This window comes from Corvus brachyrhynchos, unplaced genomic scaffold (assembly GCF_000691975.1).
Source record: "Corvus brachyrhynchos isolate BGI_N302 unplaced genomic scaffold, ASM69197v1 scaffold662, whole genome shotgun sequence".
In the NCBI taxonomy this organism is placed as follows: Eukaryota; Metazoa; Chordata; class Aves; order Passeriformes; family Corvidae; genus Corvus; species Corvus brachyrhynchos.
This window is the reverse complement of record NW_008236783.1, coordinates 144,871-151,402: the sequence shown is the minus strand read 5'-3', so window position 1 is coordinate 151,402 and position 6,532 is coordinate 144,871. Positions and strand designations below refer to the sequence as shown.

The window sequence follows — 6,532 nt, the reverse complement described above, 5'->3', positions numbered from 1 at the left end:
GGGGTGCATCTCAATGCATATGACCTGGACGTGTACACCTAAGGATCCTTAAAATAAATACCAAGGTAAAATCCCTTTTCCCCTTCTAACCGTGTATGCCTCTTGATTTTAAGACCAGGAAAAGGCATCACTAATGCAACTTCGCTTGCTTTATCAGGATTGCTAACTGATGTTGATTTTATTAGACAGGCCACCCTGCAAAATTGAGCAGCCACTGAGTTCTTGCTTCTGGCACATGGACATGGTTGTGAAGACTTTGATGGCATGTGCTGTATGAATCTTTCTGACCACTCTAAATCAGTGTTCACTAATATCAAAGACTTACAAATAAGTGTTTCAAAATCAAGGGAAGTGGATGAATCTGATTGGTTCAATGCTTTGTTTGGTAATTGGCAACTTGCTAAATGGGTTAAGGACCTTATGAAAATGGGATGTTTAGTTGTAATTGTTATCCTTTTTATTTTACTCCTTGTTCAGTGTTTATTATCCTTTCGGCAAAGGGCCATGCAGAGGACCATAAACGCTGTATTTATAGTTGAAAAACAAAAAGGAGGAACTGTGGAGATGGGCAGCTGGACTGGAAGTCTCACAGATATTGATTTGGACACAATCACTTTGTACCTGTGAGAATTCAGTTTGTACCCATGAGAATTTTAGCATCAACAGAAACAAGAAACCAAAACAGAAGAAGAATGCACAGCTGTTCGCAGGAGGCTGTTTATGGGTTTAGAATGGGTGTTAGTTATAAGTGACCAATAATTTGTAATGTAGTAACCTTAGTAGCCAATGGACACATAGCAAGAGTGCCAAGAAAGTGTATAAAAGAGGCTTTGTAGAATAAAAGATGCTTTTAGCCCGGAACAGTTGGTGTATGTCTGTATGTGTCGCAACCGCCTCGACAGCAACAGCATACTGCACCTTTATGAAAGTCCCTGATGTCAGCAAGCAGCAAAAGTCTTTTACATCCATAACCCAGGGGCCGAAAGAGTCTTACATGCAGTTCATAGACTGATTGCAATAGGCATTAGAGAGACAGGTAGCCCATCAGGAGGCTTGCGATGTTAATCTTTTGAAATTGGCGGTTGAGAATGCAAATTCGGACTGCCAGAAAGTCTTAAGGCCACTTAAAAACCCCACAATTATAGAAATGGTTAAAGCTTGTAATCATATTGGAATGGTGGAGCACAAATATGAAGCCATGGCTGCTGCCTTTGCTGCTCTTAAGGCAGCTCCCGGTCCCATGGGACAGACTTGTTTCAGCTGTGGAAAGCAGGCCACCTTAAAAAAGACTGTTATTCCTTAAAGGGAGCAAAGTTCAAAAAACCTGGAGTTTGCCTGCTCTGCCAAAAAGGGCGGCATTTTGCTAATCAGTGTTGCTCTAAATATGATATTGACCGCAAACCAATTCTGGGAAACATGAATCAGAGCGCGGGCCGGCGCCGCACGCAGACACAAATCCCTCAGCTGACTCCGCCAGCAGCAGCAAGAGTGTTTCAGCCTTGCAACCAGCCACTTACGGTAGCTCTGGCTTGGATCTTGCCACCGCTTGTACAGTAACTATTTTAGACTCCTCCGTCCGTCTGATCCCCACAGGGGTCAATGGACCTTTAGGACAAGGACGAAGTGCATTGCTTTTGGGGCATTCTTCAACTACTTTAACGGGACTGTTGGTACTTCCAGGTGTAATTGACACAGATTTTTTAGGAGAAATCAAAATCATGGCCTGGACTCCCCCCCATGTACTGTACCCCAAGGTTCTAAAATTGCTCAGTTAATATTTTTTATAGCACTAAAATCTACTAACACAATGCAAAAACAGAGGGGGGAGGAGAGCTTTGGATGCACAGGAGCACCTCAAATCTTTTGGGCTCAGCAGTTAATTGTTCAGCGTCCCACTTGTAAGTGTAAACTATCCTGGCAGGGACAGCATGTCACACAGGTATTATTGATACTGGAACTGATGTTACAGTCATTTCACAAGCTAAGTGGCCCCCTACATGGCCACTTACTGCAGTTCCCCAAGCACTCACTGGTATTGGGGGGAGCAGTACCAGCTTCCAAAGCAAAGATTTCATTCAAATTGTGGGTCCTGAGGGACATACTGCTGCCATAAAGCCTTTTGTTTTACAAATTCCCATGGTGTTATGGGGCCGTGGCATGCTTTCTCAAATGGGAGTCAGGATTGGATCTGATTTTTCGTAGGGGCCACTGAACAGCGCACTACCCTAAAGGTGGTCTGGAAAACTAACGACCCAATCTGGGTTCCTCAGTGGCCCTTGCAAACTGAAAAAATTGTGTGCTTTACAAAGTCTGGTTAAACAACTACAAGCAGGGTGTATTGTCCCTTCCACAAGCCCTTGGAATTCTCTTGTATTTGTCATTCAGAAAAAGAGTGGTAAGTGGCATTTGCTTCATGATCTCAGAAAAATAAATGCAGTCATGGAAGATATGGAGGCCCTGCAGCCAGGACTCCCATCACCTACCGTGATTCCTCGAAATTGGCACTTGACAATCATGGATTTAAAAGATTGCTTTTTTACAATTCCTCTGCACCCAGAGGGTGCACTGAGATTTGCCTTTTCTGTGCCCAGCTTGAATATGCAAGAGCCTTTGCAAAGATACCACTGGGTGGTTTTACCTCAAGGAATGAAAAACAGTCCTACAATTTGTCTTAGCCCAGTACAACAGGCAAAGCCTCATATGTTACTATATCACTATATGGATGATATTCTCATTGCAGCTGAAAAACAAGAAGACATGAAGGAAACCTTGGCCCTTACCACAGAAGCTGTAAAATGTGCAGGATTGCAAATAGCCCAGGAAAAGATTCAACAAATGCCCCCATGGCAATATCTAGGTTGGCGTATTAGATCCCAAACTGTACAGCCACAGCAATTATAAATTCAAAACAAAATTTCTACATTACATGAAGCACAGAAATTATTAGGAGCTATTAATTGGGTAAGGCCCTTGCTGGGAATCACAAATTCAGATCTAGCTCCCCTTTTTACATTATTAAAAGGAGAGCCTGACTTGTCTTCCCCAAGACATTTGAATCATGAAGCACAATTGGCCTTGCAAAAGGTAGCAGATGCCATTGCCCACAGGCAAGCATCACGTTGGGCACCTGATCTATTTTCACTGATTCTTTTGAATCCTTCATGACAGCCACATGCCTTGTTGTACCAATGGGATCCTAATACAGCCGATCCTTTGCTTATCGTTGAATGGATTTTTTTTACCTCATCAGATGACAAAGACAATTGTTATTCAACATGAAATGTTTGCACAGCTTAGCATTAAGGCACTTTAGAGATTGCAAATGTTGGCAGGTCATTATTTTGAACAAATTTGTGTACCTATAACTACTGTTTATCTGGATTGGCTTTTGCAGACATCAGGTTGTTTCCAGTCTGCACTTGCTGATTTTTCAAGTCAGATTACCCTCCATTCACCACCTCATAAATTGTTAACTACTACTTTTAATATTCTTTTAAATCCTAAGTGCAGAGAGATGCCTTTACAAGCTCTTACAGTATTTATTGATTGTCACTGTTGGGGTGGTCACGACACGCACGGACAGTGCCTCGGACAAAGGGCAAAAAGTTGTTTATTAAACAAATCAGCCTCTTTTATACACCTTTTGTATGTTATCATTCGTGTTAAATATTCACTGGCTGCTAAACTACTACAATAGACTCATTAGATATTATTAACTGGGAATTAACCCATGTGGCCTACAAAGCCTCCAGGTATGGCAAACTGATGTCACTCACTATCCTGAATTTGGCCGCCTCAAATATGTTCACTCATCTATTGACACCTTTTCAGGTGCATTATTTGCATCATGCCACACAGGAGAAACTGCCAAAGATGTGTGCTGCCATTTTTTGGCAGCTTTTTCAGCTTTAGGGATTCCCCAGCAGATTAAAACTGATAATGGTCCTGCTTACACTTCTCAACGACTTTCTTCCTTTTTCATCTTATGGGGAATCTCTCACATTACTGGCATCCCTCACTCCCCCACAGGACAAGCAATTATTGAATGTGCTCATTCAACACTTAAGCGTCTTTTAGCACAAAAGCAAGGGGGGATGCAGGGGTGCACACCAATGGAAAGGCTACACAAGGCACTATGTTTTTAATTTTTTGAATTGCTGTGGTGATAGCAAGGTTCCCCCTGTAATAAAACACTTTTCCACTTCTAAGGAAACGTCATTAGACATAGGGCAAAAAGCATGGGTCCTTGTAAAAGACCCAGAATGTGGAAAAATCGTAGGTCCATTTCCCCTTATTACATGGGGGAGGGGTTATGCTTGTGTTTCCACAGATACCGGTCTTCGTTGGGTTCCAGCCAAGAACATCAGACCCTTCATCGAACAACCAGCTGATCAAAATACACAAAAGGATTAATGCCCTTGAATCGGTGGTTTGGGTTGCCTAGGGACGTCAGAGTAAGAAAAGAGAGATCCTCCTCCCTTGGAGAACCTGTTGATTATTCATCCAAAGGTGGTCGGTACTATGCTTCTTTCCCTTTTGATGATAGCATTCTTGCTTTAGACTGGCAACACCCTGACCCCAGCCAGTTTGTAACCTCTTTTGAATGTGAAATTTCAGCAGGTCTTTTAATTTCTTTTCCCTGCTTGGCCTGTCACACAGGGAACCATGAAGCGTGGACTCTGTGAGTGTCAAAATTGTGGTTGCCTTTGGTATTGTGCATCTTATAAAAGAAGAGCTGACTGTAGACGTTGTGACCCCTTAAGATGTAATTATATAAATGTACAGATAAAGACTCTAGTGTGCAGGCACAGCTATGGCTTGCCTGAACACTTGGAAGTCTTCACTGAACAATGGCCCACTACAGTGGCCAAATATTCTAGTAGTACTCTTGTTAAAAGGTAAAGCTTGCTTTATGCTAACAAAAGCCTTTTTAGTATTAATGCTTCTTTCTGTTACTTTTGCTTGGCCCATTAGTCAGCCAAAAACAAATGTATAGATAACTTTAGTCAATCTAACAGGGCAGGATACCTTATGCTTGGCCACAGCCTCTACTGAGAATCCATTTTCTACTTGCCTTGTTGGTTTACCTTTAGATGAGTGGCCATGTCACTCTCAAGCTCACATTCTTGATTCGGAGAATCATGCCGATGCTAGGGACCGATGGGCCCCATATCTCCCTCATGCAACTCTTGAACCCCAAGAAATAGAGCTTTTGGGGTCTGTAAAAATGGACTTCTGTGTTAAGTTTAATTATCCCGGGAGCAACCAATCTAAAGCATGGGATGTTTCTCTGACCCAGCCTATATTTAGAAATGCAAGTGTTTGCTGCAATTACACTACTAATATTATCTCTCGCTATAATAATACTCCATTATCACTATCAGCAAGTGTTTTTTGTTTGTGGAGACAGAGCTTGGGCTGCTATTCCATCACATATTAAGGGAGGCCCCTGTAGTTTAGGGCGACTCTTGCTGTTAAGACCCAACACATCCATGGCTTTGCAACATAGATTTCCATGGAAAGAAAAACACAGTATTCATGCATTTGCCCCTGATTGTGATGATAATCTCAACTTTTGGTCACTACAATGACATTGGGCAGCCTCCTTTTTTGCACCAGGAATAGCAGCCGGAAAGGCACTGGAACTGTTAAACAAGCTAGGCTGCTGGCTAGCTCGACAAACTAATGCTACTTTGCTTGCTTTAACAGGATTGTTAACTGATGTTGATTCAATTAGACATGCTACATTGCAGAATAGAGCCACTATTGATTTTTTGCTTCTAGTGCACGGACATGGATGCGAAGATTTTGATGGAATGTGCTGTATAAACCTTTCTGATCACTCACAATCTATTCATGCAAGTATTAAAGCTTTACAAGATAGTGTAGCCAAATTAAAAGTAGAAGATAGCGCTGATTGGTTTAATAGCCTTTTTGGAGACTGGGGGATCACTGGATGGATCAAATATTTGGTTAAGATGGGAATGTTTGTATTAGGAGTGCTGTTAATCGTAGTGATATGCTTGCCTTTCGTGATTCAATGTATTCAGAGATTGATTAATAAATCAATAAAGCAAATAATTATTGTTGAACAGAGAGGGGGAATTGACAGGAGCCAGAGAGCGACTGTTGGGGTTTTAGTTCTCCTCCTGTTTTCTTTTTCTCTTAAAGGAATTTTCCCCATACATGTTGCCAGGGGGACAAATTACTGGGTGCTTAAGAAAAACAAAGGACCTGGCCACAGAAGGAGGGGTGCATCTCTTTCACCTAGGTTGGTGGGCAGTCAGTTCCCTGGGTTTGGATGGAAAGAGAGGCTGCTTCTTCGGCTGCCTTCCTTCTACCGGAGAAACCCCAGGATACCAAGCCCGCCTTCCCTGCCCTGCTGGGAGCCAGGCTGTGGCCGCCCTGCCCCCGCCGTTGCTTCGAGCCTTCACTACTCTGTAGCCCTGCTCACCCTGCCTGCCCAGACCTCCGGGGGGCTCCCACCGCAGCTCCACAGTTTGGATACATCTCGTCCGACACCCACGCTTTG

The 6,532-nt window shown here is 42.9% G+C and overlaps 1 pseudogene; it reads left to right on the top strand.

Moving 5' to 3' along the window:
* Positions 1-4,444, top strand: part of LOC108445120 — a 5,839-nt pseudogene extending 1,395 nt beyond the window's left edge.
* The last annotated feature ends 2,088 nt before the right edge of the window (positions 4,445-6,532 follow it).